Here is a 10,322-nt window from a genome sequence, read left to right as displayed (position 1 = left end):
TCTTCAGGCCTGGGAGCCCTAGGCTTGTGACCCTGTGCCTGAGGGTTACAATCTTTCTTGGCAGATTTGACCCTCTTGGTTCACATTCGGCTGTTCCCTTTACCTTAAGCCAGTCTCAGGAACACTGATTCCAGCCTCAGCCTCCTCGTAGACCTGGTGCACCCACACCTTCCTGCCTCTGCCTAATCCCCCACCTCACTCTGCCAGCACCGTGCTCCTCTGACATCATCAGCCTTTCTGCATCTATGGATATGACCATGCGATTTGTTTTTCCTCTCTAACTTGTTGATGTGATGGAGTACATGAACTGATTTTTGAATACTGAACCAACCTTGCGTATCTGGGATACATCTCACTTGGTTGTGCTGCATAATTTTTTATACATGGTAGGACTCAGTGTGCTAGTATTTTGTTGAGGATGTTTGCATCGATGCTTGTGAAAGATATTGATCTGTGGTTTTCTTGTAGAGTCTCGGTCTGGTTTTGGTATTCAGGTGATGTTGGCCTTCGAATTAGCTAGTATTCTCTTTGCTTCTAGCTTCCGAAGGAGACTATAAAGAATTGGTATAATTTCTTCCTTAAATGTTTGGTAGTTCAGTTTAGTTCAGTCGCTCAGTTGTGTCCGACTCTTTTTTGCAACCCCATGAACCATAGCACGCCAGGCCTCCCTATCTATCACCAACTGCTGGAGTCTACCCAAACCCATGTCCCTATTTTTTTCTTGTCAAGAATCCATTCAAAATACACATTTATTCAAAATACATTCATTGCCTGCTTTGATGTTAGGCACTGGGATACCAAGATGAATGGGACAAGATTCCTGTCCCCACGGAGCATACAGTCTATGCATGCTCTGTGGAAGCATGGAAGTTCAGTTCAGTTCAGTCGCTCAGTCATGTTTGATTCTTTGAGACCCCATGGACTGTTTCACACCAGGCCTCCCTGTCCATCACCAACTCCCGGAGCTTGCTTAAACTCATGTCCACTGAGTTGGTGATGCCGTCCAACCATCTCATCCTCTGTCTTCCCCTTCTCCTCCTACCTTCAATCTTTCCCAGCATCAGGGTCTTTTCCAATGAGTCAGTTCTTCGCATCAGGTGGCCAAAGTATTGGAGTTTCAGCTTCAGCATCAGTCCTTTCAATGAACATTCAGCACTGATTTCTTTTAGGATGGACTGGTTGGATCTCCTTGCAGTCCAAGGGAAGGGAGACTCATAGGCAAATAAGGCCCCAAATTCCAGGCTACTGCTTGCTTAGAGCCCTACAAAGGAGGGGAAATGCACCATCCTCTATGGTAGCCATTAGTCAGGTGTGGCTGAAGAATGTGCCCGGTCTATACTGAGACATGTCATTAGTGTGAAGGGCTTCCCAGGTGGCGCTAGTGGTAAAGAATTCACCCGCCAATGCAGGAGATGCAAGAGATGTGGTTTTCTTGGGTTGGGAAGATCCCCTGGAGTAGGAAATGGCAACCCACTCCAGTATTCTTGCCTAGAAAAAATTCCATGGACAGAGGAGCCTGGTGGGCTACAATCCATGGGGTCACAAAGAGTCGGACATGACTGAACACACATACATAGATGGGAAATACAATTTAGATTTCAAAGACTTAGTTTGAAGAACGCAAATATCTCATTGGAGCTTTTTCTCTTGACAACATGTTGATAATATTTTGTAGATGTTGGGGTAAATAAAATAAACCAGCAAAGTTAATTTGACCTGTTTCTTTTCATTTTTTGAGATGTACTTTGTTAGTTTCCCGGGCTTCCCTTGTGGCTCAGCTGGTAAAGAATCAACCTGCAATGTGGGAGACCTGAGTTCCATCCCTGGGTTGAGAAGATCCCTTGGAGAAAGGAAAGGCTACCCGCTCCACTATTCTGGCCTAGACAATTCTATGGTTTGTATAATCCATGGGGTTGCAAAGAGTCAGACACAGCTGAGCGACTTTCACTTCACTTCACGTATTAGTTTCCCGAGGCTGTTGTAACAAATTTCCACAAACGGAGTGGCTTAAAACATCAAAATGTAGTCATTCAAAGTCTGGAGACTAGAGGCTGGATTTTGGGTCATTGGGAAGAACTGGTTCCTTGCCTCTTGCAACTTCTAGTGGCTGCCCTGGAATTCCTGGGCTATGGCCACGTTCTTCAATCTCTGCTTTGTCTTGTCTTTGTTTTCTTCTCTGTCTGTGTTCTCTTTTGGGGGGGCGCTGCACTGGGTCTTCATTGCTGCACATGGGCTTTCTCTGGTTGCGGAGCAAGGGCTATTCTCTAGTTGTGGTGTAAGGTGTCTCAGTGTGGTGGCTTCTTTTGTCTGTGCTAGCACCAGCTCTAGGGTGCATGGGCTTCAGTAGTTGCGGCTCATGGGCTTAGTTGCTCTGAGACATGTGGGATCTTCCCTTACTAGGCAGGTGGATTCTTAACCACTGGATCACCAGGGAAGTCCGTGTCTGGTTATCTTTTGCTTCTGTTTTATAAAGACCCTTAAGATGGCATTTAGGGACCCCACTAGATAGCATATTAAAAAGCAGAGACAAAAAAAAAACAAAACAAACAGAGACATTACTTTGTCAACAAAGGTCTGTCTAGTCAAGGCTATGGTTTTTCCAGTAGTCATGTATGGATGTGAGAGTTGGACTATAAAGAAAGCTGAGCGCCGAAGAATTGATGCTTTTGAACTGTAGTGTTGGAGAAGACTCTTGAGAGTCCCTTGGACTGCAAGGAGATCCAACCAGTCCATCCTAAAGGAGATCAGTCCTGGGTGTTCATTGGTAGGACTGATGTTGAAGCTGAAACTCCAATACTTTGGCCACCTCATGTGAAGAGTTGACTCATTGGAAAAGACCCTAATGCTGGGAAGGATTGGGGGCAGGAGGAGAAGGGGACGACAGAGGATGAGATGGCTGGATGGCATCACCGACTCAATGGACATGAGTTTGGGTCAACTCCGGGAGCTGGCGATGGACAGGGAGGCCTGGCGTGCTGCGATTCATGGGGTGGCAAAGAGTCGGACATGACTGAGCGACTGAACTGAACTGAAATGAACTAGATAATCCAGGGTAATCTGTCTGTGAAATCCTTAATTACATCTGCAAAGATCCTTTTTCCAAATAAGGTAACACTGGAAAGTCCCAGGAGTTAAGACTTGATATTTTGAGGGTGGCCATTATTCAATCTCTACGTGTGCCTGCTAGAAAGTTTAGAATTACATATGTGACTTGATTATATTTCTGTCTGACAGTTGCAGGCTGTAGTAACCCCTGACTCCTGGAGCCAGAGAAAACATCTCAGACTCAGAAGGACATTCAAAGTGGAGGGGGATGGTGAGTGACCACTGCATTCCTCAGACTCCGTTGCTGCTAGAGTTTTAGTTAGGAAACAGGTCTGTCAGTCAAACGGACTTGGAAACATGACTCATCGCTCAGCATGGTTATAGAGGCACTAATTTAGGGGGCAGTTGCCTTCTAGCACCCAGTGTCCAGCTTTGTGGGTGTCGAGAAGGTGTTGCTCAAATGGCCTCCTGACCCCTGAATCAGTTAGATGATGGTTCTTGAAACCAACAGACCTTCTTGGGTGGCTCCAGATTCCTTACCTTCCTGATGGTGTCAGAGGAGGTGCTTGCTTCTTAGGGTGGGTCCCAAGTTTGTCTTTGGAGTAATTCCTGCAGGTGCAGCCTGTCCCTCTAGCCCTTCTGATGAGCTTATCAGCATGGAATTACCTGCATGACATTCCTTTCTGCTTAATTTAGCTAGTGTGCTTTCTGTTTCTTGCTGCTGAGTGATGCAGATAGGTTGGTCCAGGGGGTCAAGGGCATGGCATTTGCCCTAAGCAATCTGACTTTTCTGTTTCGGACAATGGAGATACAGGAAATGCTTTAAAGCAGAACAGGAGCGGGGAGGGAAAGCCATGAACATCTTTGTGCCCGAGAAAGATCTCCTTGCTTCAGGGAGGTGCTGAACCCCTTGAGAGGGTAGCTGAGGAGTGGGCCTTACTTTTCTCTGGGACTGTCTCTTCTCTGGGGTCAAGACAGGTGCCAAAGATTTAAGAGGGCTGTTCTTTGCTACAGTGAGGACAGAAAAGTGACCTAGCCTCCAGAACATTCCAGGCTTTATTTGCAGCAGGTAAGACTGAAGCAAATAGCAGGAAGAGCTTCTCAACAGAGACAAGTGAGATTTTGGTAACTAAAGTAGCTAAACCAGGCTTTGCGTGAAGGGCCAGAAAGAGCAGAGCAGGAAAAAGGCCGTACCTGGCACTCTGGATGCTCGAATTTACACTCAGTCTCTGTCGCCAATTAGCTGTGATGCCAGAGCTAGATGGGCCCCTTGGGCGCTGCCATCACCCTGAACTCAAACTTTATTATTCATATGTCATCAGTAAAAAATGTTGAGCAGGCATCTCTGATATTTATTTGTTTATAAATTATTTTCATAGAACTTAATAAATTATAAACATAAACTATGCATAAAAATACATTAGCATATACATTATAAAATATATAGTATTAAATATGTACACTATACACATATGTATAAACTAGACATTATGCATATTATTATATGCACATTATAAAGCCACATAACTAGAAATGAAAGAGGTAATAAATAAAAACAGTTTTAAAATAATTTTTATGGCATTTCATTTCATAATGGCCTAAAATCCCTTTTTGCTCTCCATAATGAGAGCGACATCATTGAATATCCTTCTTCATTTTTGAAAATCCCAGTTTCACACTCTGCGGGACAGTGACTTGAATGTCTGGTACTAAATTCGGTTTATTTCAATATTCAGTTTTAAAGGCTGTCACCACTGAAAAGCAGGCTTCATGAAGATACCTAGATCCAGACGGACGAGGTGCATTGTGGGCTCTGCTCATTAAATCATGACATTCATTTTTCAGTTTTCAATGCCATCCACCAATTATGCAAAGGTTTTTTTCAAAATTGACTTTCAAATTTCCATCCTCTCTCATGTCAATCAGTTCTTCATGCAAAGAAATTGGAATATGTTGCATTTTAATACTTTCACAAATGGATTTTAAACCCACTCAAACTCATTTTAAAGCAAGTTAAAAATTCCTTTTTTGTTTTCTTTGAAGGGTGGATGTGAAAGATCTTGGGAACACATGAGGTTTTCGGCAATAAAATCAAGTAACAATGGGAACACTTTCCAACTTTATTTCTAAATGTTCTCTCATACTATAGTCCTTCCAAAAAAAATTACTTCCTTAACAACTGTTTAAACTTCACCTTTGTCCTCATGAAAAGAGATTTCACTTTTGGAAATCTTCACTGGAGCACTCAATACGCAACCCTTGTCTCTCCTTCCTGAAATGTCAGATGAAATCATGTCCTGGGATCAGCGGGAAGTGCTCCTGTTTTCTTGCTGTTTCTTTGCAGAAATCTTTTTAGGCCACTTGTCCTTTTTTTAAAAAAAATTCTCTTTTGAAATTTTTATTTATTTGGCTGTATCAGGTCTTAGCTGCAGCACATGGGATCTTCAATCTTTGTTGCCTGCTTCATGCAGTATTTTAGTTGCAGCTTGGGGGATCTAGTTCCCTGACCAAGGATTGAACCTGTGCCCCCTGCAGTGGAAGTGAGAAGCCTTTCCACTGGACCACCAGGGAAGTCCCAGTTTAGTTTGAACCAGACATTACAATCTGTGCATTCCACTGAACTGAGCTTATGTGAACAGCAACATGTCACAATAGGTCAGAAGTTGAGAAATAGAGTGAGGATGCTGTCCTCAAATTCTCTGCCTGATGGACATGTCTCTTACCAGACATTGACTAATGTGGGGGACACAATCAGCCAAAATAGACTGAGTGGGGGTGCCTGGGCCAATTTTTATGTTAAATATTAGTAGAGCTGAATTCTTTTCTTTCTTTTCAGATAGAAATACATGTGGATGCATGTATGTTGAATTCTAAGATTTTCTTCCCATATACCCATGGATCAGTCTGTTACCTTGTGGGGTAGGTGGTCAGGTCTCCCTGGACTGATGGCTCAGCTGAGGCTTGGGCTGGGAAGGGGTAATAAGAGAGTCAGAGTGGGTAGCAAGAGACTCAGGTCCTTGCTTTCCTGGGCCTCCCTCCAACGTCCACAGAGGCAGAGTGGTTACTGCAACCCCAGCACCATTGTACCGGGTCCTGCGGTCTCAGGAATACCTGTCCTCCTGGGGCCTGGGGCTGGGACCTTGGCATCTGCTCCACATTTCTCTCTGGGGAGCACACAGGGTGGGCCCCAGAGTAGGTGTGAACAAGCTTCTGATCATAACACCCTTTTCCTTTCCCACCCTTTCCTCTCTTGCGACAGAGTCTGCAGCTGTCTGACCAGAGCTAAGTCACGTGTCTTCTCTAGACCAAATATTTTGTCCTTGACTTTGGGACACAATTTGGTGATTCTTACACCTTAGGGTTAAAGCAGACGTGCATGCTTAGTCCCTCAGTTGTGTCCAATTCTTGGCAACCCCGTGGACTACAGCCTGCCAGGCTCCTCTGTCCTTGGGATTCTCCAGGCAAGAATACTGGAGTGGGTTGCCATGCTCTCCTCCAGGGGATCTGCCCGAACCAGGGTTTGAACCCACATCTCCTGTGTCTCCTACATTGCAGGTGGATTATTTACCACTAGTGCCATCAGTATCCAAACCCAGACAACCTGGGGGCTCGCCAACCTCAGGCCTGCCCATCTTCCTGGGGTGCGCGGAGTGGAGTTACTCCTGGGGACACCAGTGCCTGTGTCCCACTCCTGGCCAGGGTAGCAATGACCAAGCTGCTGGACCATCTGTCCAGGGCCTGGCCTGGAGAAGGGGGCCCTGGCCAGCTCGGGGAGGAGGGGGCTGCTGCTGGTGATCCTACACAGCCCTAGGCCCAAGGTGAGCTCATCAGATGAGCAAGGCCTCCTGCTGAGCCTAGCAGGTGACTAAGAGGATGCTCTGTACTCTCACAACTCCCCGGTTCCTACTGGGATGCTCACTCTGTCTTTACTTCTTGAGCTTAGCTCTGTGGTCACTGACGGCACCAGGCAGCCTATGACATACAGCACCTTTGGAGCCACATGCGGCTAAAGGGCGTGGCATTCAGGGCCACACCCTTGTGTCTTTCAAATTCAATTCCTTTCCTTCCTGGGCACACAGTGACACTACAGTTGCCAATCTCCCCTGCAGGCAGTCGGAGCCATGGGCTGAGTTCTGGTCAGTGGAATGTAGCTGAAGAAATGTAAACCATGCCATTCCTGGTCTGACCTCACTCTCTTCCCTGTCGCGTGGCCGGGTGTGGAGGACCCAGGGGAGGATGGCAAAGCCTTCCCTACGGTGGGCTGGAAGGGGCTTGAGTCCCTGCAGAACTGCAAGGAGCAGAGCCTACGCCCATTGCAGCTGTGTGAGAAAGACAATCTTTATATGTGAAGCCACAGAAACACTGGAGTGGGTACTGCAGGAGGCAGCCCAGTTAACAGTGTCTGACCCCAGATGAGAAGTCAGAGGGCTTGAATTTTTTTTTTTTCGGCACTGAAAGGCTTGTGGGATCTTAGTTCCCCCATTAGGGACTGAACATGGGCCTGTGGCAGTGAAAATGCCGAGTCGTAACCACTTAAAAAATTCCCAAGTTCATTAAGATTTTTTTAAAAATTAAAAAAGAAAAAAATCTTTTGACTGTGTCACCTGGCATGTGGGAACTTAGTTCCCTGATTAGGAATCAAACCCATACCCCTTGCATTGGCAGCATGGAATCTTAACCACTAGACCACCAGGGAGATCTCTTGAATTCTTTAAGATTTTTTACTGCGGGAGTTACACGTTTAGTCTCTGGAAGTGGATTCCCAATTTCTCCCATAGATGAGCCATGAGATTCTGGGAAAATTCATGGATGTCCCCGTGCCCCAGTTTCCTCACCTGTGAGTGTGTGCACATCGCAGGGTATTTGGAAGGTATGGACAGTGATGGGCACACGAGGTTTGTTGGCCCTGCTTTATTGTGAGGGATCCTCCAAGGCAGGGTTGGCATTTGATTCATCTCTCTGGGTCCCTGCTGGGCCTGGCACAGTGGCAATGTCTGATGGGGCCTGCCCAGATGGCTCCTGGTCTTATGTGCTGTACCCCAAGGCAGGCTGAGATGGGTCATAAGAAGCGAGGTACTAGCAAAGTGCTCTCTGTGCATACATACTTAGTTGCTCAGTTGTGTCCGACTCTTTGTGTTCCTTTGGACTGTAGCCCACCAGATTCCTCTGTCTATGGGATTTTTCAGGCAAGAATACTGGAGTGGGTTGCCATTTCCTTCTCAGGAGATCTTCCTGACTCAGGGATTGAACCTGTGTCTTCTGCACTGCAGGTGGATTATGTGCTGAGCCATCAGGGAAGCCCCAAAGGGCTCTCTGGGGGAGATTAATTCTGCCTGAGGATCTAGTTAAAGATTTCATGGGAGAGGTAGCATTTCATCAGGCCCTTGAAGGAGAAAGAATCATATTCGAACCACAGACGTGGGCCATGCTTGCTCTAGGTTAAGCAAAGTTCTGGCGAGTTAAATCCTAAGGTAGAAAGAGCTGGACATGTGTGACTGGAATAGGCATCTCTAACATTTCCAAGGCCCGGGGGAAGATTTCAAATGGAGGCAGTGGTAGGCAGAATTCTGAGCATGACCCTATCCCAAGACCCCATCCCCTGGTTCAATTCAGTTCAGTCAGTCAGTCGTGTCTGACTCTTTGCGACCCCATGGACTGCCATGTGCCAGGCCTCCCTGTTCATCACCAACTCCTGGAGCTTGCCCAAACTCATGTCCATCGAGTCAGTGATGACATCCAACTGTCTCATCCTCTGTCTTCCTCTTCTCCTTCTGCCTTCAATCTTTCCCAGCGTCAGAGTCTTTTCCGATGAGTCAGTTCTTCCCATCAGGTGGCCAAAGTATTGGAGTTTCAGCTTTAGCATCAATCCTTCCAATGAATATTCAAGACTGATTTCCTTTAGGATTGACTTGTTTGATCTCCTTGCAGTCCAAGGGACTCTCAAGAGTCTTCTCCAACACACCACAGTTCAAATGAATCAATTCTTCGGTGCTCAGCTTTCTTTATAGACCAACTCTCACATCCATACATGACTACTGGAAAAACCATAGCTTTGACTAGACGGACCTTTGCCGGCAAAGTAATGTCTCTGCTTTTTAATATACCATGGTTACTCAGTCAAATACCAATCTAGGTCTTCCATGAAGGAACTGTGCAGATCCCAAGTCAGTGGGCCTTAAAATACGGAGATTAATTAGATGGGTCTGACCAAATTAGATGAGCCCACTATAAGGAGAGTGTTTTCTCCTTTCTGGTAGCAGATAGGAAGTTGGGGAGATTCAAAGCACGTGAAGGATTTCACTCAAGAGCATCTCTCAGCTGACAGCCAGCAAGGAAATGGGAACCTCAGTCCTACAACCACATGGAACTGGATTCTGCCAACAATTGGAACAAGTCTGGGAGTGGATTCCTCCCCAGAACCTCCCGATAAGAGCCCATGTTGATTTTGGTTTTGTGGAGGCAGAGAACCCAGTCGAACCCACACAGACTTCTGGCCGCTGAGCTGTGAGTTAATAAATGGGTGTTGTTGCCACTCAGTCTGTGGTCAATTGTTATACAGCAACAGAAGACAAATACAGACGACGAATACCACAATCTAAATATTCCAAAGCCAAAACTCAAGCTTTCAAACTGTTAATCAAATACTGTCTACCCACCTATCTTGACATATATATCTTCATAATGACCTTGAAGGCCAGGGTCAAGCTTGTAATTCTCTGATGACTTGGAATTCTGTGCCAGCAGGTAGCTGTCCTCAGAGGGCTGGCCCCTGGGTTCCAGCCCCTGGTCTGTGGTCTGAGCCCTCTTCTCTTGTCATTCCTGGCACCATCCAGCACCAGGAGGGGTGGGAAGCCTTGGCTGGATGAGCTAAATTCCATTAACTCCCTTGCAAACAGCTGTCCTTTGCCTGCCCCTGGGGCCCAGGGTGTGGTTTGCCTTTGGGAAAGGGAACCTGGAGAAATCTCAGGGCAGTTTAGGCAGGAAGTGCAATTGTCCTCGTTGTGCCAAGTGTGGTCTAGAAGGGAGGCCGTGTTTCTGGTGGGAACATCCACTAGGACCTTCTGACTCCTCCTTCTCCCAGGGTGGTCAGAGCAGGCTTGCTCTAAAGCTGGGGACCCAGAGCAAGGGCCTTTCTTATCTCCTTTTAGTGTGTTAAAATACATATAAAGTGTACCATGAGTGACATTTGATATATTCACAACGTTGTGCAGTCACACCCTCTATTTCCAGAACACTTTCATTACCCCAAAAGGAAACTTCCAGACCCATTAAGCAGC

Source organism: Giraffa tippelskirchi, chromosome 3, assembly GCF_054371585.1.
Source record: "Giraffa tippelskirchi isolate mGirTip1 chromosome 3, T2T-mGirTip1v1.2.pri, whole genome shotgun sequence".
NCBI lineage: Eukaryota > Metazoa > Chordata > Mammalia > Artiodactyla > Giraffidae > Giraffa > Giraffa tippelskirchi.
The sequence above is the reverse complement of the archived record's forward strand: the minus strand, read 5'-3'. Positions refer to the sequence as shown.